The 24876-nt window shown below is 45.7% G+C and overlaps 1 pseudogene; it reads left to right on the top strand.

Annotated features, from left to right (window-relative positions):
* Nucleotides 1-22964, top strand: part of LOC147971856 (purine permease 3 pseudogene) — a 53038-nt pseudogene extending 30074 nt beyond the window's left edge.
* The last annotated feature ends 1912 nt before the right edge of the window (nucleotides 22965-24876 follow it).

The following is a 24876-nucleotide window of genomic DNA, read 5'->3' as shown; positions in this document are numbered from 1 at the left end:
ACGAAACCCTCAAATCCTTCCCCTCGCGCCACCGGACGCGTCCACGCCACGCCCGGACATGTCCGCGCCGTCGCCACGTCGCCCGGACCAATCCCTGATCAATCCCGAGCCGCCACCTCACCTCCCCTGGGCCCACTTCACCGCCATCCTCCCGGGGCCCAGATCCGGCCCGCCTCGGGCTGAACCGGGCCGCGCTGGGCTCGCCCTGCGCCACCGCCACTTCACGCCCGCGCGCCCACGCCTTCTCCTCGCCATGTTCGCCGCCTCGCCGGACGACGCCGGTCACCTTCGCCTGAGTCCGCCGGCAGAGCACCTTGCCGCCGCCCCACGCCGTCGTACTTGCTCGCCGCCGCCGCTCTGCATCAGCCGTCCGGCGCCGCCTCGTCTCCCTCCCGCCATTCGCCTTGCCGGCCGCCGCCGGCGAGCGCTACCGCCTCCGCGCCGGTGAGCTCCGCCGCCCGGGAAGCCCGTCGCCATCCGCGTCGTCCGGATACACCGCGGGGTGGATCAGATCCACCCGCGCGGCCATCCAAACGGTGTCCCGCGTCCTGGATCTGATCGTCCCGCTCCATCTCATCCCACGTTGACTTTTCGGAGGTCTAATTTCTCTAAGTCCTGAGATCTGCATAATTTCTAGCACTGTTCATCGCATCATAACTTTGCATCTGTGGCTCCGTTTTGGGCGTGTACCATATCAAATTGTTCGTCTAGACGAGTACTTCATTTCATTCCATTGCACCATGTTCATTTGGGCTCATCTTGATGCACTAAATGCTGTTGCAAGAGTTCTATGCAATGTTAGTTTTAGATTCTTATCAGTAATTGGACTTTTGTCATTTTTGCCATGATTAATGTGTGCCTCCTATGAACGTGACCCCGACATGAGTTTTGAAGTATGCCATGCCATCTTTACAGGGGTGTATGCCATGTATTTTTGTGATCTCTATGGTGTCTAGCACAAGCATGCAAAGTAGGTCTCGTGATGTTGCTGATTTCAGGGACTTAGAATTTCACTAAGCCCTTGTTTGCTGTTATTTTTATGCCATGTATTCATGTTGCTACAGAGTGATCCATGCCTCTTTTGAACATGATCAGTAAGGATGTTTTCTAGATTTTGTTATGCTCTATCCATCCATGTCTTGGTTTGCAATTATGGAGCACCCTAGCTTGACTCAATCGAGCTCTACTTTTGCTATAAAATGTTCCTGGCAGAATGTTTACATGTTAAGCATTTTTGCCAAGGTTTTTGTAGTTGATCCATGCATGCTATGAGTGTGTTCTTGCCATGTTTAGCTTCTATGCCATGTCTACTTGATGGGTGTATGCTTAGTTTGTCATGCAATGCCTTGTGGTGAGTGCATCGAGCTCGTAAACATGCCTACTTAATATCTGTTTTGCCATGTTCCAGTTTTCTACTTAGTCTGAATCTGTTAATGATAATTGCTATGTTCACTTGGTTGCCATTGTATTTTTTGATCCCTTTTGGCTTATGGTTAGTAAGGGACTTTTGTTGTATGCTTTGAGTAGCTTAATGCCATGCCTTGCTTTTCCATGATATGTTCCTGTAGCATGTTGTTATCTTGCTCTAAACATTTCTTCCTGATGTTAGATTCCTGGCATGTTGTTATTTTCACTAAGTCTGTAACCTGATATCTTTTACACTTTTGCCATGCTTGTTTGAACCTGCTATTGTGTGAATTAGCCGTAGCTTAGTGTTCATCTTTTGTCAAGCATCTTGAGTGGATCGCTGCCATGTATTTTTGTTTCTATGTTAGAGTGCAGTAGCTTGTTGTTCTTGATGCATTTAGATGGTCTCGTGCTGTTAATCGCAGCTTTGTGCCATTATTGTTTTGCTTGCCATTTGCAAACCGTGCACCCGATTCCGGTGATCTTTATATCGATTCGACCGAAATCAACTCCTCTTTCCAGTGGCACTCTTGGTTTTCCAAGTTGAGGCCTGATTCAATCTTTCCTTCCCGAAACATGCATATGCACCGCATATCGCATACCGCTTACCATGCCATGTTTTGCATCATGTTGGTTGTGCATTGCACCGTGGTTGATTGTGGTTCCTTTTTGCTTGTGTTCTTGCTTGGGTAGAGCCAGGAGACGAGTTCGTGATCGAGGAACCCGTTGAGTACCCTTCCGAGGTTCAAGCTTTCGTCAACTCGGAGAACTTTGCAGGCAAGATGACCATACCCTCGAAATCACTTCTATCTTTGCTTGCTAGTTGCTCGCTCTCTTGCTATGCCTATGCCGCGATACCTACCACATGATTTACCATGCCTCCCATATTGCCATGTCAAACCTCTAACCAACCTTGTCCTAGCAAACCATTGTTTGGCTATGTTACCGCTTTGCTTAGCCCCTCTTATAGCGTTGTTAGTTGCAGGTGAAGATCGGAGTTTGTTCCTTGTTGGAACATGGATATTTTGTTGGGATATCACAATATCTCTTACTTAATTAATGCATCTATATACTTGGTAAAGGGTGGAAGGCTCAGCCTTATGCATGGTGTTTTGTTCCACTCTTGCCGCCCCAGTTTTCGTCATACCGGTGTTATGTTCCTTGATTCTACGTTCCTTACACGATTGGGTTATAATGGGAACCCCTTGACAGTTCGCCTTGAATAAAACTCCTCCAGCAAGGCCCAACATTGGTTTTACCATTTGCCACCTAGCCTTTTCTTTCCCTTGGGTTCTGCAGACTCAAGGGTCATCTTTATTTAAACCCCCGAGCCAGTGCTCCTCTGAGTGTTGATCCAAACTAGAGCCCCTCGCAGCGCCACCTCAGGGAAACTCGAGGGCTGGTTTTAGTTGTACGGATTGCTTATCCGGTGTGCCCTGAGAACGATATATGTGCAGCTCCTATCGGGATTTGTCGGCACATTCGGGTGGCTTTGCTGGTCTTGTTTTACCATTGTCGAAATGTCTTGTAACCGGGATTCCGAGCCTGGTCGGGTCTTCCTGGGAGAAGGAATATCCTTCGTTGACCGTGAGAGCTTGTGATGGGCTAAGTTGGGACACCCCTGCAGGGATTTGATCATTCAAAAGCCGTGCCCGCGGTTATGGGCAGATGGGAATTTGTTAATGTCCAGTTGTAGATAACTTAAACTTAACTTAATTAAAATGGATCAACCGCGTGTGTAGCCGTGATGGTCTCTTTCCGGCGGAGTTCGGCAAGTGAACACGGTCTCGAGTTATGCTTGAACGTAGGTTGTTCTAGGATCACTTCTTGATCATAGTTTATCGACCGTGCCTTTGCCTTCTCTTCTCGCTCTCATTTGCGTATGTTAGCCACCATATATGCTAGTGCTTGCTGCAGCTCCACCTCATACCTTTTACCCTACCTTTAAGCTTAAATAGTCTTGATCGCGAGGGTGTGAGATTGCTGAGTCCCCGTGACTCACAGATTACTTCCAAAACTAGATGCATGGACCGATGATGCTATTCCAGGAGATTCGACTGAGCTCAAGTGAGAGTTCTATGAGTACTCAGGACGATACTATGTTTCTTTTCCAGACGATCAGTAGTGGTGCCCAGTTGGGGCGATCGGGGACTTTGTTGCATTTGGGGTTGTCTTTATTTTGGTTCCGTAGTCGGGCCTTGATTGTATCTGGATGAATGTAATGATATTTATGCTATTGTGTGACGTGGCGAGTGTAAGCCAACTATGTATCTCTTTTCCTTATTCATTACATGGGTTGTGTGAAGATTACCCCACTTGCGACATTGCTTACAATGCGGTTATGCCTCTAAGTCGTGCTTAGACACGTGGGAGATATAGCCGCATCGTGGGCGTTACAAGTTGGTAATCAGAGCCTTCCCCAACTTAGGAGCCCCCTGCTTGATCGAATCGCTGGCGTTGTTGAGTCTAGAAAAATGTTTTGAGTCAGTTAGGATTATATATATCTGAGAGTAGGATTCTTTTTACTCCTCAGTCCCTTCGTCGCTCTGGTGAGGCATCCTGACGTAGAGTTTTGACTCTTCTCTTCTCAAATTTCACTAAAAAAATTTAGGATCACGCGGGTATCTTGGAATCGTTCCAATGAATTTGTGACGAGAACATTGTCCTTGGTGCCTCCTGACATTTAGGGGTTGTGGTAGTGTCCCGGGGAGTTGAGCTCCGAGGTGTTGTTGTCACAATTTTATCGTTGCAGTTCTGGAATACCTAAGTTTCGCCGACATCAAAAATCTCTTTTATGCAGTTGTTGGTGAGATAACCTCGACGCCACCCAGTACTGGGGCGGGAGTTCAGGAGTATTGCCATAACTCGTATAACGGATGCTTTTCGAAGGTTAAGGTAAATGATTTCCGAAGGTTTCTTGGTTATGTGTTGAAGGATGGATACAGCTGGATGTAGGATTTGCTAGTTTTGGGTGAGATATTATGCTTCCCATGTATCCCCAACACCTGATTGCATAACCAGAAAGTTTCGGGAGTTTATAAGTGGGAATTCAAGTAGCTCTTAGGATATCTTTCTGACAGATACATGATATGAGATTGGGGTTCGACGTCTAGTGGTCCGCCTATCCACGGTTGGTTTACAGTGGTCTCGTTGTGTCTTAAAGAGTCCTTGGCTATGCTGACTCGGGGACGCTTCGTATGTCATGTGCACTGCCTTGTACATGATGGTGCTGTACGATCAAGCCCGTGTAGGCCCCACCACGAAAACTTCGGACGAAATCTCTATCATATGTTTGTTCTGGCTTATTTTGCAAGCCAATCCTTTGTTTTGTTTTGAGTTGTGGTATTCGAGTTGCTTCGAAGTCAAGTGTTGATTCCATACCTTTCCGAAGCGGTGTTCTCATACTCCTATGGAAATACTAATCCTTCATGATAATCGAGATTGTCATGTCAATCCTTTTCAACCGGTGTGCTCCTCTTCGAGTGGATCCGATCATTGTCAACATCCGCAAGATCACCTATTGGTTTTTCCAACGTTGTTCGTTTCATCTGTCCTCAAGTTGCCTTTGTTTTTCCCGCCCTCCCTCCCTTGTTTTCTTCGAGGACTAAGATTTCTTAATCAAGTATCCTTTTATTCATGGGAAGTCTCTCCATTCTTTCCCGTCAATGTTCTTCCCGGTGGTTCTCATGAAGATGCTCTACAAGTTCGTCATTCTTCTTTCTTTTCTTCTCTGGTGGATTCAAGTCAAGCTTTGTCGATCATATCCTTTCCTCGTTTCAAATGTCTTCTCATGCCAGTGCACCTCATAATCATTCCCCACTTGTTGTTCATTTGTTCCGGAGTGCTGAAGATATCTCAGAAGGCTCGTCTTTTCATTCAAAATCCATTCAGCCTATTTCGAGGTTGTTGTCTCATTCTAGCCATTTAATTCAACCGGTGCATTCTCTCTTTTAAATCGTTCTATGATGTTTCTCTTGAGTGGGCCCATAACCCACAGGTCTTTTCCCAGGATCTTACCCGACTCTTCTAATTATACCGGAGCTATCCTTAAATTCTTTTTGAAGTTTGACGTAAGAATGAATTATCATCAGTGAAATGTCTTTCTCCAAGATCTGTCAAATTCTTTTCATCGTTGGTTCAACATTTCTAATTTTTCATTCCGGAGTGCCTCAACAATTCTTGGTGGTGTTTCTCGTTGTCATTCTTGGATTTTGAAGACCGAAGAAGAGTTTCTCTTTAATCTTGCTCCATTCTCTTCAAGATTCATGGTTCTAGCTTATTGCCATTCTCTCATAATTGTTTTCAATTGTGAGAATTCTTTCCACCTATCCGGGGCAATTCAGGAGTCTTTTCAGTTTGATTTCCCGTAGCCCATCATTTCAGAAGATTTATTCATTCTCAGCTTTCAGCTATCATTCTCCAAATCTTACCGGTGCATCGTTCAAGTGATCTCTAATCAGCTCGTGTTCTCTTCGTTCTCATGTATCTAAATTCTGTCAAGTATCTTCATTCGTTCTCTAATTCTTTCCGTTGTTTCTTTATCTTTTCTGCGTTCATTTTCAATACTTACGGTGGTTCTTCCAAGATTCTTCTTCCTTCGTTTATCATATCAATGTATTCGTTGTTTTCAATCCTACCGGTGGGTCGTTGAAGGCCGTCTTAAGTTTGTTCCATATCCCTCTTAATCCTTTCAACGAGAATAAGTAGTATGCTAAATCCGTTGCTTGTCATCAATTTATATTGGTGAAGGATACGCATAACGTAATTCTTATTCTTGTTACATCTAAGTGATTAATTCCTTATTCCGGAGGTTAATCAAATTCTTGATTTCATTTTTTCATCCTTTTCTTTTCCCGGAGTTTCAAGATCTCTCATTTATCTCGTCGCAAAGCTCCATTTAATCATTCCAAGGCTTCACCTTATATTCTCAACTTCTCATTCTTTTCGTTATCCTTTTGTTACCGGAGTTCTTCATGGAGGCTTTACATGGTGGTTCATCAAGGATTTAATTCCTTCTTGAAATGTTAATCAAGATTGTTTTCAGAGGAGCTTCAAGTATTCCTCTTCTTGCATTCCGAACTGCAAATTCTTTCAATCGTATCATTTGAGATGGTGTTATGTCTTTCTTGATAATTTTCCCTTCATGCTTAATGATTCAAAAGTTGTCAAGAATGAGGTATGTAAACCCATCATTTTCTTCCATGGAGTTATCTTGGTATAAATTTCACCTAAAGCCTTTCATTGGGAATGTTGTTCTTTGTGGTGGTTATCTATAATCCAAGTTTTATCCATATCACCTCGGTGGAAGAATCCTTCTATCTTTTCTAGCTCTCAATCCAAATCCATTGTTTCCGTTAGTGGCAAGTTGTCACCTCATAATTTCGAGATGTCTTCTATAAGTCCATATCAAGCTTATCCTTTTCATTGTTGTTAACCCAACAACTCCATTCTAGCATTTGTTGTAAGCGTGCTCTCTCAAGACCTTGTTGTTTCCCTCCGTTCATTTCATTACATTCTTTCATTTGTTCCGGAGGCATTGTGATGTTGCTCTCCTCACTCATAATCTCGTATGGTCAGGATCGTGTTCTTTTCATGCTTATCCATTTAACCGGAGTGTTGTGCCCTCTGCTCAAGTTCTCATCTTATCAAGTCTTATATCACTTTTCAACCGGAGTGCGGCCCGAATCTGTTCTTCCTTGTTACTCGTTCCTAATGGAGAGTTTTTCAACTTCGATCACCTCCGTGGTATTATTCCTTTCAAGTTGTTCAACTTTTTGAGGTTCTTTGGTTTCACTAGTTTGTCAAAGAAGCAACTTAGTTTTACCTCTTCTCTTTCTCTTCTGTTTTTCCCTCCGGTGCCATTCTAGATCTCGGGACGAGATCCTCTCGTAGTGGTGGAGTGTTGTAATGCCCTGAGACCGTTGTGCCAGGTGTCTTCCAGTTATTCGTTGTTGTTACCTTGTCATTTGCTTGCGTGTCATGAATTCTATATCATGTCATCATGTGCATCACATTTGCATACATGTTCGTCTCTTGCATCTGAGCTTTTTCCCCGTTGTCTGTTTTGCATTCCGGCACTCCTATGTCATCCAGTGTATCCTTTTGCCTCTTTTCGTGTGCGGGTGTTAAACGTTATCGGATTGGACCGAGACTTGCCAAGCGGCCTTGGTTTGCTACCGGTAGACTGCCTGTCAAGTTTCGTGCCATTTGGACTTCGTTTGATACTCCAACGGTTAACCGAGGAACCGAAAAGGCCTCATGTGTGTTGCAGCCCAACACCCCTCCAAAGTGGCCCAAAACCCACCTAAACCCCCTCCATCATCTAGGTCGTTCGATCACTATTGTGTGGCCGAAAACTGTGCTCAATTTGGAGTCTCCTAGCTCCCTCTACCTATATATATGTGATCCCCTCCAAAAATTCGCGGACGAAACCTTAAAATCCTTCCCCTCGCGCCGTCGGACGCGTCCACGCCGCGCCCGGACATGTCCGTGCCGTCACCACGTCGCCCGGACCAATCCCGTCGCGCCACATCATCACCGCCGCCTCCCCGACCAATCCCGAGCCGCCACCTGACCTCCCCTGCGCCCACTTCGCCGCCATCCTCCCGGAGCCCAGATCCGGCCCGCCCCGGGCCAAACCGGGCCACGCCGGGCTCGCCCTGCGCCGCCGCCACCTCGCGCCCACCGCCTGCACCTTCTCCTTGCCGCATTCGCCGCCTCGCCGGACGACGCCGGTCACCTTCGCCGGAGTCCACCGGCGGAGCACCTTGCCGCCGCCCCGCGCCGTCGCAGTTGCTCGCCGCCGCCGCCCTGCATCAGCCGCCCGGCGCCGCCTCGTCTCCCTCCCGCCGTTCGCCTCGCCGGCCGCCGCCGCCGGTGAGCGCCACCGCCTCCGCGCCGGCGAGCTCCGCCGCCCGGGAAGCCCGTCGCCGTCCGCCTCGTCCGGATCCACCGCGGGGTGGACCAGATCCACCCACGTGGCCATCCAAACGGTGTCCCGCGTCCTGGATCTCCTCATCCCGCTCCATCTCATCCCGCGTTGAATTTTCGGAGTTCTAATTTCTCTAAGTCCTGAGATCTGCATAATTTCTAGCACTGTTCATCGCATCATAACTTTGCATCCGTGGCTCCGTTTTGGGCGTGTACCATACCAAATTGTTCGTCTCGGCTAGTACTTCATTTCATTCCATTGCACCATGTTCATTTGAGCTCATCTTGATGCCCTAAATGCTGTTGCAAGAGTGCTATGCAATGTTAGTTTCGGATTCTTATCAGTAATTGGAATTTTGTCATTTTTGACATGATTAATGTGTGCCTCCTATGAACTTGAGCCCTACATGAGTTTTGAAGTATGCCATGCCATCTTTACAGGGGTGTATGCCATGTATTTTTGTGATCTCTGTGGTGTCTAGCACAAGCATGCAAAGTAGCTCCTATGATGTTGCTGATTTCAGGGACATAGAATTTCACTAAGCCCTTGTCTGCTGTTATTTTTATGCCATGTATTCATGTTGCTACAGAGTGATCCATGCTTCTTTTGAGCATGATCAGTAAGGATGTTTTGAAGATTTTGTTATGCTCTATCCATACAAATCTTGGTTCGCAATTTTGGAGCACCCTAGCTTGACTCAATCGAGCTCTACTTTTGCTATAAAATGTTCCTGGCAGAATGTTTACATTTTAAGCATTTTTGCCGAGGTTGTTGTAGTTGATCCATGCATGCTATGAGTGTCTTCTTGCCATGTTTAGCTTCTATGCCATGTCTACTTGATGGGTGTATGCTTAGTTTGTCATTCAATGCCTTGTGGTGAGTGCATCGAGCTCGTAAACATGCCTACTTAATATCTGTTTTGCTATGTTCCAGTTTTCTACTGAGTCTGAATCTGTTAACGATAATTGTTATGTTCACTTGGTTGCCATTGTATTTTCTGATCCCTTTTGGCTTATGGTCAGTAAGGGACTTTTGTTGTATGCTTTGAGTAGCTTCATGCCATGCCTTGCTTTGCCATGATATGTTCCTGTAGCATGTTGTTATCTTGCTCTAAACATTGCTTCCTAATGTTAGATTCCTGGCATGTTGTTATTTTCACTAAGTCTGTAACCTGATATCTTTTACACTTTTGCCATGCTTGTTTGAACCTGCTATTGGGTGAATTAGCCGTAGCTTAGTGTTCATCTTTTGTCAAGAATCTTGAGTGGATCGCTGCCATGTATTTTTGTTGCTATGTTAGAGTGCAGTAGCTTGTTGTTCTTGATGCATTTAGATGGTCTCGTGCTGTTAATCGCAGCTTTGTGCCATTATTGTTTTGCTTGCCATTTGCAAACCGTGCATCCGATTCCGGTGATCTTTATATCGATTTCGACCAAAATCAACTCCTCTTTCCAGTGGCACTCTTGGTTTTCCAAGTTGAGGCCTGATTCAATCTTTCCTTTCCGAAACATGCATATGCACCGCATATTGCATACCGCTTACCATGCCATGTTTTGCATCATGTTGGTTATGCATTGCACCGTGGTTGATTGTGGTTCCTTTTTGCTTGTGTTCTTGCTTGGGTAGAGCCAGGAGACGAGTTCGTGATCGAGGAACCCGTTGAGTACACTTCCGAGGTTCAAGCTTTCGTCAACTCGGAGAACTTTACAGGCAAGATGACCATACCCTCGAAATCACTTCTATCTTTGCTTGCTAGTTGCTCGCTCTCTTGCTATGCCTATGCCGCGATACCTACCACATGCTTTATCATGCCTCCCATATTGCCATGTCAAACCTCTAACCAACCTTGTCCTAGCAAACCGTTGTTTGGCTATGTTACCGCTTCGCTCAGCCCCTCTTATAGCGTTGTTAGTTGCAGGTGAAGATCGGAGTTTGTTCCTTGTTGGAACATGGATATTTTTTTGGGATATCACAATATCTCTTATTTAATTAATGCATATATATACTTGGTAAAGGGTGGAAGGCTCGGCCTTATGCCTGGTGTTTTGTTCCACTCTTGCCGCCCCAGTTTCCGTCATACCGGTGTTATGTTCCTTGATTTTGCGTTCCTTACATGATTGGGTTATAATGGGAACCCCTTGACAGTTCGCCTTGAATAAAACTCCTCCAGCAAGGCCCAACATTGGTTTTACCATTTGCCACCTAGCCTTTTCTTTCCCTTGGGTTCTGCAGACTCAAGGGTCATCTTTATTTAAACCCCCGGGCCAGTGCTCCTCTGAGTGTTGGTCCAAACTAGAGCCCCTTGCAGCGCCACCTCGGGGAAAATTGAGGGCTGGTTTTAGTTGTACGGATTGCTTATCCAGTGTGGCCTGAGAACGAGATATGTGCAGCTCCTATCGGGATTTGTCGGCACATTCGGGTGGCTTTGCTGGTCTTGTTTTACCATTGTCGAAATGTCTTGTAACCGGGATTCCGAGCCTGATCGGGTCTTCCTGGGAGAAGGAATATCCTTTGTTGACCGTGAGAGCTTGTGATGGGCTAAGTTGGGACACCCCTACAGGGATTTGATCTTTCGAAAGCCGTGCCCGCGGTTATGGGCAGATGGGAATTTGTTAATGTCCAGTTGTAGATAACTTAAACTTAACTTAATTAAAATGGATCAACCGCGTGTGTAGCCGTGATGGTCTCTTTCCGGCGGAGTTCGGCAAGTGAACACGGTCTCGAGTTATGCTTGAACGTAGGTTGTTCTAGGATCACTTCTTGATCATAGTTTATCGACCGTGCCTTTGCCTTCTCTTCTCGCTCTCATTTGCGTATGTTAGCCACCATATATGCTAGTGCTTGCTGCAGCTCCACCTCATACCTTTTACCCTACCTTTAAGCTTAAATAGTCTTGATCGCGAGGGTGTGAGATTGCTGAGTCCCCGTGACTCATAGATTACTTCCAAAACCAGATGCAGGGACCGATGATGCTATTCTAGGAGATTCGACTGATCTCAAGTGAGAGTTCTATGAGTACTCAGGACGATACTACGTTTCTTTTCTAGACGATCAGTAGTGGTGCCCAGTTGGGGCGATCGGGGACTTTGTTGCATTTGGGGTTGTCTTTATTTTGGTTCCGTAGTCGTACCTTGATTGTGTCTGGATGAATGTAATGATATTTATGCTATTGTGTGACGTGGCGAGTGTAAGCCAACTATGTATCTCTTTTCCTTATTCATTACATGGGTTGTGTGAAGATTACCCCACTTGTGACATTGCTTACAATGCGGTTATGCCTCTAAGTCGTGCTTCGACACGTGGGAGATATAGCCGCATCATGGGTGTTACAATATGACTCCAGCCCCCGAGCCCTCCAATTGTCTGGACCCATCAAAATGAATAGTCCAATAAGTATTATCTGGCTTTTCCTCTGGTGCCTACAACTCTGTCCAATCATTAATGAAGTCCACAAGTGCTTGGGACTTGATTGCTATGCGAGGCGTATATTTTAACCCGTGAGGTCCAAGCTCAATGGCCCATTTAGCAATCCGTCCAGTTGCTTCTCTGTTTTGGATGATATCCCCCAAGGGGGCAGAACTGACCACAGTGATAGGATGACCCTGAAAATAGTGCTTGAGCTTTCGGCTTGCCATGAAAACTCCATACACTAGCTTCTGCCAATGTGGGTACCTCTTCTTAGATTCAATAAGCACCTCACTGATATAATAAACCGGCCGTTGAATCGGATACTCCTTTCCGGCCTCCTTGCGCTCCACAACAATAGCCACACTAACAGCCCGGGCATTAGCAGCCACATATAACAACAAGGGCTCATTATCAATAGGAGCAGCAAGTACATGCGGCTCAGCTAGTTGTCACTTTAGACTCTCAAAGGCTTCATCGGCAGCATCACTCTAGACGAAATGGTCTGTCTTCTTCATCATCTGATATAGAGGGATTGCCTTTTCTCCCAAACGGCTAATAAACTGACTCAATGCTGCAATACGACCCGCCAGCCGCTAAACATCGTTAATACACGCCGGTTTAGCCAGAGACGTAATAGCAGTGATCTTCTCCGGATTAGCTTCAATGCCCCTGTTAGACACCAGAAAGCCCAAAAGCTTACCTATCGGTACACCAAAGACACATTTGGCCGGATTAAGCATCATCTTATAAACCCAGAGGTTATCAAAAGTCTCCTTTAAGTCAACTATCAATGTTTCCTCCTTTCTGGATTTCACCACAATATCATCCACCTAAGCATGAACATTGCTCCTAATCTGATTGTGAAGACAATTCTGTACACATCGCTAATAAGTCGCCTGGGCACTCTTGAGCCCAAAAGGCATTGATACATAGCAGAACGCTCCAAAGGGAGTTATAAAAGCTGTCTTCTCCTGGTCCTTAACTTCCATTTTGATCTGATGATAACCAGAATAAGCATCCAGAAAACACAAACGGTCACAACCCGCCCTAGCATCAACGATTTGATCAATACGATGGAGAGCAAAGGGATCAGCTGGACATGCCTTGTTCAGATCTGTGTAGTCCACACACATACGCCAAGTGTTGTTCTTCTTAAGTACCAGCACCGGATTAACTAGCCACTCAGGGTGAAAAACCTCCACAATAAACTCTGCTGCCAAGAGCCAGGCTACCTCCTCACCAATAGCCTTGCGCCTTTTTTCATTGAAGCGGCGGAGAAACTGCCTGGCCGGTTTAAACTTAGGATCTATTTTAAGAGTGTGCTCAGCGAGTTCCCTCGGTACACCTGGCATGTCAGAATGCTTCCATGCAAAGATGTCCCGGTTCTCACGGATGAACTCGATGAGCACGCTTTCCTATTTCGGATCCAGGTTAGCGCTGATGCTGAACTGCCTGGATGAATCACCAGGAACAAAGTCAACCAGCTTAGTCTCCTCGGCCGGTTTGAACTTCAAAGCCGGATCATGCTCTATAGTTGGTTTTTTCAGAGAATTCATATCCGCCGGATCAACATTATCTTTGTAAAACTTCAACTCCTCTATTGCACAAACCAACTCAGCATAGGCCGCATCACCTTCTTCACATTCCAAAGCAATCTTCCGGTTCCCATGCACTGTGGTGGTCCCCTTATGACCTGGCATCTTAAGATGCAGATAAACATAACAGGGTCTTGCCATGAACTTAGCATAAGCCGGCCGTCCAAACAGGGCATGATATGGGCTCTTGATTTTCACCACTTCAAAAGTCAATGTTTATGATCTTGAATCATGATCATCTCCAAAAGCAACCTCTAGAGCTATCTTACCAACTGGGTACGCCGATTTACTAGGCACCACACCATGAAAGACGGTGTTGGACGGTTTAAGATTCTTATCCATCAACCCCATCCGACGGAAGGTTTCATAATAAAGGATATTGATACTGGTCCCTCCATCCATGAGTACCTTGGTGAACTTATACCCCCCAACCTGAGGTGCCACCACTAATGCCAGGTGACCCGGATTATCAACCCGGGGTGGATGATCCTCTCGACTCCACACAATGGGTTGTTCAGACCAGCACAGATAACGGGGCACTATCGGTTCAACAGAGTTTACTGCCCTTTTATGAAGCTTCTGGCTGCGCTTACACAAACTAGTGGTGAAGACATGGTACCGCCCACTATTCAACTGCTTCAGATTACTCTGATAACCCGATTGTTGTTGCTGCTGACTCCCTTGATGATTATAACCTCTCTGGTTGCCCTGATTGCCTTGATTGCCATGTCCGGTTTGGTTGCCTTGGAATCCTAAACCGGAGCTGCCTCCACTGTAACCCGGCCCATGAAAACTGCTTCCTGAACTGCCGGGCAGTCCATAGTCGTATTGAAAGAGATTTGAATTCTTGAACTCTCGCATAATGAAGCAATCCTTCCAAAGATGCGTAGCTGGCCTTTCCTTCGACCTGTGCTTTGGGAAGGGCTGATTTAGCAGGCGCTCAAGATTGGGGCCTGATCCTCCACCCCGCTGGGGCGGTTTACCCTTACGGCGCGGACCATTATCCTGGGTGTTGGTGTTCACCACAAAGTCCAAGCTATTATCCGCCTTGCGCTTACCGTTGTTCCCATGACCCGCTGGGTTATGCTGCTGCCCCTTGCCAATGTCATTCTTCTTTCCCTTCCCCGTCTTTTCATCCTCAGACTCAGGGTCCTTGGTACTATCTAAATCGGCATACTTAACCAGAGCTGCCATAAGCGTGGCCATGTCATTATAGTTATGCTTGAGCCTTCCCAACTTCAGCTTCAAAGGCATAAACCGGCAGTTGCCTTCCAATGTCAAGACTGCCCTGTCAGCATTGATGCGGTCTGATGAATGCAGAATGGCTGATACCCGCTTCACCCAATGGGTTGTAGACTCCCCCTCTTCTTGAACACAGGCGGCTAAGTCCACAATTGACATGGGATGTTTGCACGTAGCTTTGAAATTCTGGATAAAGCGGCTTTTTAACTCGGTCCACGATCCAATGGAGTTAGCTGGTAAGCTTTTTAACCAAGTACGAGTTGTCCCCTCCAGCATCATGGTGAAGTACTTAGCACATGCCGCATCATCCACGTCTAGCATCTCCATTGCCATCTCATAGCTCGCAACCCATGACTCAGGGGGTAAATCGGCAGTGTAATTGGGCACCTTACAAGGACCCTTGAAGTCCTTGGGCAGCCGCACATTACGTATGGCCGGGGTAAGACACGGCACCCCCAAAGAACTGAAAACCACGCCGGGTTCCATTGAAGTAGTTGGATGAACCGGAGTAAGCTAACGGGCCATGTACTGCGCCGCTAACTCGGCTTCTCGACGTGCTCTACCGTGATCCACCACATCTTGGGCATTAGCATCGCCGCCTGCCAGTTTATGACCTCACGGCGGGTTACGGTTTCTCGCACTGCTTGATACGACCAGTTCATCGATATGCCTGCTGTAGCTCCAACTTGGGCGGGGGTGGGGGGGTGGGTGGGGGTGGAATGAATCCTCTCGCGGCTGTGTGAATAAGCCTAGTGTTGAGTCAAAGCTGTCTGAAGTAGCTCCCTAGCCCGTCGTGTTTCAACTGCTACTGGAGACTCGCCATCGATCGAGAGAGCTGCCAATTGTGAAGTGGCGGCAACGATGTTGTCCAATGGGTTAGAGTAATGACCCGGAGGCGTTGATATGTGTGGTGATGGGACATTGTTCTGACGAGGCGGATCTATCGCGCTGGCTGAACTGGCGCCCCTGTTACAGGTGCCTCCACCCGGTTTACCACTGGCTGGTTGCTTGTGCCTGCTCCCGGTGTGTTAAAGAGGTTCCTTCCCTCATAAACCGGTGGCAGGTGAGACCGGTATCTTCTCGTCATGACATCATCTGACGCGGTCTGATCCAGCATAAGCCGATAAGCTCGTGCCTCTAACTCAGCCCGCTCTGTGGCCATCCTGGTGTTCTCTGCTGCCAGATCTACCTTAGCTTGAGCTATATGATCCTTCACCTTTGCAATTTCCGCGTTATGCTGATCCTGATTCGCCGCGTCAACCTCAGCTGCTAGCAACATTGCCAAAGTGTCGAATAAATCGAACAAAGCCTGAGCCGGTGGTGGAGCAGAGCCCCCCGCTCCAGCTAGTGTTGCAGCTACTGACCCAGAAATCACCGCTGCGGTGGTAGAATAATGCTGCACCAATTGAGTACCGGCCATGAAGATCGCAACTCAGCTCGACAGATTAGAGAGGTCCGGAATACTGTCGCCATCGAAACCGCCACTAACCCGGCCATCATGCAGTTGATACAGTGACTCGGTCTCTCCAGTTGAAGACTCGTCATCATAGCAAATGACGGTTTCGCCACCAGATACCGATCTATCCTCAGATTCCGCTCCGTGGATGACTCCCATGAAGGCACGCTTTACGGCAGTCTGAACTCGGGCAGGTCTTGCACATTGAGCCGTCTCGACGATGTCGGTGCAGATGTCCGGCTCAGGGCCCTGTTCGCCGATCTTGCTAATGAAAATGTGTATTCCGCCAAAGGGGACCCGGTACACATACTTGATGGAGCCAGCCTCAGGGCCCCAGCATGCGTCGTCGATGTAGAGTTTGCCACGACGACTCTTGGTCATCCGGCCCACAGCGTATCCCTTGAGTCCTTTGAAGCTGCCTTGCAGGAACTCGAAACCATCGTGCTCTAGCCCCACGATGGGCGCCAACTGTCGTGGTTTTGTCACGACAGATGTCCTCGTGAAAGGACTTAGTCGTGGAGCCATCGCGACGGGTTAACTTGAAGGGGTTAAAGCGGACAAGGGACGCAAGGAATTATACTGGTTTGGCTCTTTACGATGAAGGTAAAAGCCTATGTCCGGTTGTGATGGAATTGCTAGGGTTTCGATGACCAGGGAGCAAATACGCTTTGCCTGGCTCTCGAGTTATTATTTTGTTGTCCCTAAACCGCCGCCGGGTCGTCCCTTTATATACACAGGTTGACGCCCGACAGTTTACAGAATCCTGAGGCCGGTTCATAAATGTGCCCGGCTCGGTTTCTACCTTTCCATGCCTTACAACCTAAGTTACATAACATATGACGGTTTATGTCTATGAGCCCTAATCCACCTTTGGGCCCTGGGCCTTCATGTTAAATCTCTTGCCGTAAAGTGCCATACTTCTTGTCATCATGGGCTTCAAATATGCCTAACTCATTGTGGGCATAACCCGGCCCCTCATGGCCGGTTTATACCTAGTAGTAATATCTCCAACATTTTCCTTTGGGTATCCTATGAAGACACATTTCTCCGATTTGGGTTCGACCTTATCACGTTGAAGCTTTTTCACATAAACATCGCAGCCCCAAACTTTAAGAAATGCCATCTTGGGTTTCTTGCCAAACCATAGTTAATATGGTGTCGTCTCAGTGGATTTCGATGGTTCCCTATTTAACGTGAATGCAGCCATCTCTAAAGCATAACCCCAAAACGATAGCGGTAAATCAGTAAGAGACATCACAGATCACACCATATCTAATAAAGTGCAGTTACGACGTTCAGACTCACCATTACGATGTGGTGTTCCAAGTGGCGTGAGTTGCGAAATTATTCCTCATTGTTTCTAATGAAGACCAAACTCATAACTCAAATATTCACCTCCATGATCAGATTGTAGAAACTTAATTTTCTTGTTACGTTGATTTTCCACTTCACTCTGGAATCCTTTGAACTTTTCAAATGTTTCAGACTTATGTTTCATCAAATAGATATACCCATATCTGCTCAAATCATCTGTGAAGGTCAGAAAATAACGATACCCGCTGCGAGCATCAACACTCATCGGACCGCATACATCACTATGTATTATTTCCAATAAGTCTGTTGCTCGCTCCATTGTTCCGGAGAACGGAGTCTTAGTCATCTTGCCCATGAGGCATGGTTCGCAAGCATCAAGTGATTCATAATCAAGTGATTCCAAAAGCCCATCAGCATGGAGTTTCTTCATGCGCTTTACACCAATATGACCTAAACGACAGTGTCACAAATAAGTTACTATAATTATTAAACTTATATGTTTTGGCTTCAATACTGTGAATATGTGTGTCACTACTATCGAGATTCAATAAAAATAGACCACTTGTCAAGGGTGCATGACCATAAAAGATATTACTCATATAAATAGAACAACCATTATTCTCTGATTTAAATGAATAACCGTCTCGCATCAAACAAGATCCAGATATAATGTTCATGCTTAACGTTGGCACCAAATAACAATTATTCAGGTCTAAAACTAATCCCAAAGGTAGATGTAGAGGTAGCGTGCCGACCGCGATCACATCGACTTTGGAACCATTTCCCGCGTGCATCATCACTCGTCCTTAGCCAATCTTCGCTTAATCCGTAGCCCCTATTTCGAGTTGCAAATATGAGCAACAGAACCAGTATCAAATATCCAGGCGCTACTGCGAGCATTAGTAAGGTACACATCAATAACATGTATATCAAATATACCTTTCACTTTGCCATCCTTCTTATCTTCCAAATACTTGGGGTAGTTCCGCTTCTAGTGACCAGTCCCTTTGCAGTAGAAGCACTCAGTCTCAGGCTCAGGCCCAGACTTGGGCTTCTTCACTTGAGCAGCAACTTGTTTTCCATTCCTCTTGAAGTTCACCTTCTTCCCTTTAGTCCTTCTTCCTGAAACTAGTGGTCTTGTTGACCATCAACACTTGATGCTCCTTCTTGATTTCTACCTCCGTAGCTTTTAGCATTGCGAAGAGCTCGGGAATTGTCTTATCCATCCCTTGCATATTATAGTTCATCATGAAGCTTTTGTAGCTTGGTGGCAGTGATCGAAGAACTCTGTCAATGACACTATCATCAGGAAGATTAACTCCCAGTTGAGTCAAGTGGTTGTGGTACCCAGACATTCTGAGTATATGTTCACTGACAGAACTATTCTCCTCCATCTTGCAGCTGTAGAACTTATTGGAGACTTCATATCTCTTAATCCGGGCATTTCCTTGAAATATCAACTTCAACTCTTGGAACATCTCATATGCTCCATGACGTTCAAAACATCGTTGAAGTCCTGATTCTAAGCCGTAAAGCATGGCACACTGAACTATTGAGTAGTCATCATCTTTGCTCCGCCAAATGTTCAAAACATCTGGAGTAGCTCCTGCAGCGGGTTTTGCACCTAGCGGTGCTTCCAGGACGTAATTCTTCTATGCAGCAATGAGGATAATCCTCAAGTTATGGACCCAGTCCGTGTAGTTTCTACCATCATATTTCAACTTAGCTTTCTCTAGGAACGCATTAAAATTCAAAGGAACCATAGCATGGGCTCCCACTTAGATAGACATCCCTCTAATCATCTAAGTGATCATGTGATCCATATCAACTAAACCATGTCCGATCATCACGTGAGATGGAGTAGTTTTCAATGGTGAACATCACTATGTTGATCATATCTACTATATGATTCACGCTCGACCTTTCGGTCTCAGTGTTCCGAGGCCATATCTGCATATGCTAGGCTCGTCAAGTTTAACCTGAGTATTCCGCTTGTGCAAAACTGGCTTGCACCCATTGTATGTGAACATAGAGCTTATCACACCCGATCATCATGTGGTGTCTCGGCACGACGAACTATAGCAACGGTGCATACTCAGGGAGAACACTTATACCCTGAAATTTAGTGAGAGATCATCTTATAATGCTACCGTCGTACTAAGAAAAATAAGTTGCATAAAAGATAAATATCACATGCAATCAATATAAGTGATATGATATGGCCATCATCATCTTATGCCTTTGATCTCCATCTCCAAAGCACCGTCATGATCACCATCGTCATCGGCTTGACACCTTGATCTCCATCGTAGCATCGTTGTCGTCTCACCAACTATTGCTTCTACGACTATCGCTACCGCTTAGTGATAAAGTAAAGCAATTACATGGCGATTGCATTTCATACAATAAAGCGAAAACCATATGGCTCCTACCAGTTGCCGATAACTTTGTTACAAAACACGATCATCCCATACAACAATTTTAATAATCACGTATTGACCATATCACATCACAACATGCCCTGCAAAAACAAGTTAGAGGTCCTCTACTTTGTTGTTGCAAGTTTTACGTGGCTGCTACGGTCTTATCAAGAACCGTTCTTACCTACGCATGAAAACCAACAACGATTTTTCATCAAGTGTGCTCTTTTAACCTTCAACAAGGACCAGGCGTAGTCAAACTCGATTCAACTAAAGCCGGAGAAACAGACACCCACTAGCCACCTGTGTGCGAAGCACGTCGGTAGAACCAGTCTCATGAACGCGGTCATGTAATGTCGGTCTGGGCCGCTTCATCCAACAATACCGCTGAATCAAAGTATGACATGCTGGTAAAAAGTATGACTATTATCGCCCACAACTCTTTGTGTTCTACTCATGCATATAACATCTACGCATAGACCTGGCTCGAATGCCACTGTTGGGGAACACAGTATTTCAAAAAAAATTCCTACGATCATGCAAGATCTATCTAGGATATGTATAGCAATGAGAGGGGGAGAGTGTTTCTACGTACCCTCATAGACCGAAAGCAGAAGCGTTTAGTAACGCGGTTGATGTAGTCAAATGTCTTCGCGATCCAACTGATCAAGTACCGAACGCACGACACCTCCGCGATCAGCACACGTTCAGATCGATGGCGTCCCTCATACTCTTAATCCAGCTGAGGCCGAGGGTGAGTTTTGTTAGCACGACAGCGTGTTGACGGTGATGATGAAGTTATCGATGCAGGGCTTCGCCTAAGCACTACAATGATATGATTGAGGTGTATATCTATGGAGGGGGGCATCGCACACGGCTAAAAGATCAACTTGTGTGCCTATGAGGTGCCCCCCTCCCACGTATATAAAGGGGGAAGGGAGGAGGAGGCCTGCCAGGGCTGGCGCGCCCAAGTGGGGGAATTCCTACTCCAAGTAGGATTCGCCCCCCCTTCCTACTTCCACAAGGAGAAGGGGGAAGGAATAGGAGAAGAGAAGGAAGGGGGGGACCTAGCCCTAGTCCAATTTGGTTTGGGCTAGGGGTGGAACCTCTTGGCTTGCCTCCTCTCTTCCACCATTAGGCCCATGAGGCCCAATAACTTCCCGGCAGGGGTTCCGGTAACCCCCGATACTCCGAAACTTATCCGAAACGACCCGAACCATTCCGGTGTCCGAATGTAACCTTCCAATATGTGAATCTTTATGTCTCGACCATTTTGAGACTCCTCGTCATGTCCGTGATCTCATATGGGACTCCTAACAAACTCCGGTACATCAAATCACATAACTCATAATATAAATCGTCATCGAACGTTAAGCGTGCGGACCCTACGGGTTCGAGAACTATGTAGACATGACCGAGACACATCTCCGGTCAATAACCAATAGCGGAACCTGGATGCTCATACTGGTCCCTACATATTCTATGAAGATCTTTATCGGTCAAACCGCATAACAACATATGTTGTTCCCTTTGTCATCGGTATGTTACTTGCCCAAGATTCGATCGTCGGTATCATTATACCTAGTTCAATCTCGTCACCGACAAGTCTCTTTACTCGTTCTGTAATGCGTCACCCAATTACTAACTCATTAATCACATTGCTTGCAAGGCTCATAGTGATGTGCATTACCGAGAGGCCCAGAGATACCTCTTCGAAATACGGAGTGGCAAATCCTAATCTCGATCTATGCCTACTCAACAAACACCATCGGAGACACCTGTAGAGAATCTTTATAATCACCCAGTTACGTTGTGACGTTTGATAGCACACTAAGTGTTCCTCCGGTATTCGGGAGTTGCATAATCTCATAGTCATAGGAACATGTATAAGTCAGGAAGAAAGCAATAGCAATAAACTAAACGATCATAGTGCTAAGCTAACGGATGGATCTTGTCCATCACATCATTCTCTAATGATGTGACCCCGTTCATCAAATGACAACACATGTCTATGGCTAGGAAACTTAACCATCTTTAATTAACGAGCTAGTCAAGTAGAGGCATACTAGGGACACTCTGTTTGTCTATGTATTCACACATGTACTAAGTTTCTGGTTAATACAATTCTAGCATGAATAAAACATTTATCATGATATAAGGAAATATAAATAACAACTTTATTATTGCCTCTAGGGCATATTTCCTTCAGCATTGGTACTCACCTAACATCTTAAAAAAATTGCACACTAATTACAAATAATTTATATGTATACTCATGTTATACTCCATGTTCAAATAACAAAACACCAATGTTGAAGATTAGTCGTTTCTAAACATGTCAAAAATAAATTGCATCTTATATCAATGGTGGCATCTCTTTCGACATGCACGTGCGCGTATAGACTCACACAAATGAGTGCGCACGCGCGCACACACACAGACACACAAATAAAAACTGAAGTATAACATGGATGTCTCTCTGGCGTGCTGGTTACTCGTGGACAGAATTGAAGACTTCCTGACCATCATGGTTGTCTACACAATGGTGCTGGCTTCGAGAGGAGCTGCAACGGCGGTGGCACGCCCTCAACTCGCTCTGGCGAGTGTGGTCTCAAGACCTCGTTGTATTTTTAGTTTTACTTTTGGGGTGCTTTGAGTCATATCTGAATCTTCAATATGATCTGAAGGTCTTTTTCGCAAAAAAAACATGCCCGTGGGCAACAAACACCCAAAGAAACAACTTGAGAAGCAACAGCGCAATCGTCATCTCAAGTTCCTTTATGTAGCTGATTGGACATGTAAGCCACTCCAATCAAAAGTGGCGTTATCGTTTCTGGTAGGCGCAACATAGCATGAATAGAAGGAGTGATGTAGGAGCAATATATGACTTATACCAAAACGCAAACGAAAAACTACACAGATATTGTAAACTTGGGCCACTAACAAATGTAGACCTTAATTTAAGTTCATGGACCTAATTTAACACAGACGTGCGGTGCAGTTTATTATTGCAATATGTTATCTTCATCAAGGAGCTAGAAGTTCAATATTTGGTTGATAATTTGGTCCAAACATACGTAATTTAACCAGACAACAACAATGTGCAGGCTATCCCAGGAGAAGCCCGGGAGTTTAGGCTCGGCCGGACTGTCTACTACCTACTGCTCGTTGGCTCAGTCACGTTTTTTTAGAAAAGGAGGATGACCCCGGCCACTGCATCTGGACGATGCATGCGGCCACTTTATTTATTATTTACACAAGACCTTACAAAGTCATACAATGGTAAGACTAAAGCCATCGTCTAGGCAACAACTGTCGCTACTCCTATACAATTGATGAAGGGGCGTTGAAAATCTGGGCCTAATGCCTTGTTTCCTAGCACTGCAATATCGTTTACGCTCACTTTTACCACTTGCTAACTTGCTGTTTTTATATTTTCAGATTACAAAAACCAATATGTACCATCCATATTGCACTTGTATCACCATCTCTTCTCCAAACTAGTGCACCTATACAATTTACCATTGTATTGGGTGTGTTGGGGACACAAGAGACTCTTTACTATTTGGTTGCAGGGTTGTTTGAGAGAGACCATCTTTATCCTACGCCTCCCACGGATTGATAAACCTTAGGTCATCCACTTGAGGGAAATGTGCTACTGTCCTACAAACCTGTGCACTTGGAGGCCCAACAATATCTACAAGAAGAAGGTTGTGTAGTAGACATCAAGCTCTTTTCTGGCGCCGTTGCCGGGGAGGTTAGCACTGGATGGTATATCTTTAGATCCTGCAATCGAATCTTTTAGTTTCTTGTTTTATCACTAGTTTAGTCTATAAAAGAAAACTACAAAAAAATGGAATTGATGGTACCTCATATGCTTCATCTTTTTAATATCTTTCATGAGAATAAGGATTTCAATAATTGTGCTCAAGTGCTAGAAGAAGAATGCATTAGAATGTTTGGCACAAAATATTTGATGATGAGCATGATTGCAATGTTGTTAGTATGATTCTTTGAATATCCATGATTGCAATGCATTAGTATGAGCATGATTGCTATGACGTGGAGTTGAATGAATTCGCCATAGAAAACGAGGCGATGAGAAAGACGAGACGCGGCTGGTTGCTGACTCAGCGGGCCCGCGGGGCTTTCGCGCTAAAAACGCTTCCCCAGTCGCCCCCAGCGCGCCGGGTTCGGCCTGGGTCCAACGGCGCCAATTTCGACCGTAACCAGCGAAATTTGGGCTACTGGGGGCGTGACTGGCCCGATTTTTAGACGATCTTCTCTACAACATCCTTTGCTACTATTAGTGCCATCGTTCATGGTATCATCTGGCCGTCGCTCAATGTGCTGTGGCTTATGGGCTGTTTGGTTTGTAACTATCTTTGCCAGGTTATTGCCACATCTAAGGTTAGGCAAGTTTGACCAATTTAGATGAGTGTTTGGTTCAAGCCACACATTAGGCAAGCCACACTTGGGCCCTACATGGTATAGACACAAAAAATGTGGCAAGATTCCCTTAGGCTTGCCAACTTGTGGCTCTCATTTTGATCAACAAACTTAGGCAAGTTTGGCAAAAATATATGACAAAGTGTGGCAATGCTAGTCCTAGAACCAAACAACCCCTTAATTACCGAGCTCCCAGGCGGTCGTTGCTGCTGTAGTGCACAACTTCTCAATCCACATTTGGGCCACCACGGTTTTGGCTGATGTTGTGGACCTGTGAGTTCTTCTGCAAAGAAATTACGTCAACATTGGGTTAGACGCTTTAACAAGGTGGGACAGTGGGCAGGTGAAGGAAATATGCCCTAGAGGCAATAATAAAGTTATTATTTATTTCCTTATATCATGATGAATGTTTATTATTCATGCTAGAATTGTATTAACCGGAAACATAATACATGTGTGAATACCTAGACAAACAGAGTGTCACTAGTATGCCTCTACTTGACTAGCTCGTTGATCAAAGATGGTTATGTTTCCTAACCATAGACATGAGTTGTCATTTGATTAATAGGATCACATCATTAGGAGAATGATGTGATTGACTTGACCCATTCCATTAGCATAACACTTGATCGTTTAGTTTGTTGCTATTGCTTT

Source organism: Triticum urartu, chromosome 5A (genome assembly GCF_056163025.1).
Source record: "Triticum urartu cultivar PI428250 chromosome 5A, HENAU_Tu73, whole genome shotgun sequence".
Classification (NCBI taxonomy): Eukaryota; Viridiplantae; Streptophyta; class Magnoliopsida; order Poales; family Poaceae; genus Triticum; species Triticum urartu.
This window is presented reverse-complemented; position numbering and strand designations above follow the sequence as displayed.